This window comes from Lissotriton helveticus, chromosome 7 (genome assembly GCF_964261635.1).
Source record: "Lissotriton helveticus chromosome 7, aLisHel1.1, whole genome shotgun sequence".
Lineage (NCBI taxonomy): Eukaryota > Metazoa > Chordata > Amphibia > Caudata > Salamandridae > Lissotriton > Lissotriton helveticus.
This window is the reverse complement of record NC_136068.1, coordinates 1,700,273,405-1,700,275,100: the sequence shown is the minus strand read 5'-3', so window position 1 is coordinate 1,700,275,100 and position 1,696 is coordinate 1,700,273,405.

The following is a 1,696-nucleotide window of genomic DNA, read 5'->3' as shown; positions in this document are numbered from 1 at the left end:
GGATGATGGCAATTCCACCTCAGTGATTGTTGGTTCAGTCCCGGTGTGTTAACTTGTAGCCTTCAGGGGTGGCGATGATGAGGTCAATTGCAGAGGCGGGGTATAGCCAGGTCTCTGTGAGGAAGATTATGTCAGGGTGAGGGATGAGATCGTGTACCAGATCTCCGTGATGTGCCTGCCGAGCAATCGTGCATTGAGTAGAATGCACTGGAGTTGTGTCGTGGTGGTCTCAGTCAGTGTGGTGGGGAAGTTGTGCTTGCAGTATCTCTGGAATTATTGGTTGCTTCAGTATTGCAGGTGAAGTGGCAGTGCTGGCAGTATAACGGTCCTTTGGTGGTGGTGTGGCAGCAGTTGTTCTTGCTGATGTGCCCAGAATCCAGGGCACAATGGTTTGTGGGGTGGAAGAACGAGGGTTTCTGGCACTGGGCGCAGTCCAGGCATTGACTGGCACTTTGGTGCACCTAGCAACTTGGGCCTCTGTTAAGTAGGTCCTTAGAGGAGGAAGGGGTGCTGGGAGGCAGTGAGCGGGGATAGGCAGGAGGCAGGAATAACAAGTGGCAGGTGGGAACAGCAATGAGGGGAAAAACAAGTACAACGTAATTGAAAACAGGGAAAAGGTTAGACATTGCACTATAAATGGATGAAAAAGCAAGGAGAACGCAGTGAAAATGAGGGAAAAGCAATCAGCAGGCACTCAAAAAAGGGTAAATGCAAGGAGAAAGTACTGAAAATGAGGAAAAAGCAAGTAGAAGGCTGGAACAAGAGTGATGCAGCAGCACATGGAGTGCTGGGCCTGGGTCCTGCTCTAGTTAGGTTTTACTTTTTGATATTGTGAATCTGTGCTAAAGGATGCAGACTTCGATACCCTGAGCCCTCTAGTCCATTCCCTCTTTGTTCTCTGGGTATCAATAAATTCCCACTATTTATTTAACAGTAATGTATTTTGTTGCATTTGAAATTAAGGTAATTTGAAAAAGAAAAGTATGTGTACTTCATTTATATACTAGTAGTAGTCAGTCAGCAACCAGCATCAATCTGTCAAGTTAGCAATGGCAAGCCTGCATCCAAACATATTTCTGCTTATTTCTTAAGGTTGTTGTAACCACATATGGCAACTTGGTGGCCATTGAGCCCTATGTTTCATGTTCCATTGAGCCCTATTGTTCCAGAACCGGTATCAAATCTCTGTCTTCTTAGAAACTATACTTCGAGATGGCCACTGTATTATACCCAGCAGAACAAGAACTTGCCCTCCCAAATGGCCATGGTGTTTGGTGGGACAGTAATGGCCCCTGGTTGATGTGCAGTCATGTTACCATGCCCTGAGTACCAAACTGCAAGTATCTGGTATCTAAGTTTTTGAATTTTCCCTAGCAGCACACTAATTGCATATGTGTGTGGGCATGTATGTCCGTGTGTGCATGTTCGTGAAGGTCTAGGCCTTTCCCTTGACAGGAGTGAGGTCCTGCATTTATCCTGAGACCTGTAGGGGCACACCATGTTTATCCTCATTTTACTGACAGTGGGACACTCTCTTTGTCATGGATTTAACATGTGGAGCAGTGATGGCAGCATATTATGTTTTGCAAACCCATAGTTATGTCAAGACCTCCTCACTTGTGTCACTGAAGTGGAGAATACTTGCCCACTTTTGTAAAGTTATGTTTCTTTGCTGTGAGAAATTGGGTTACTGGTT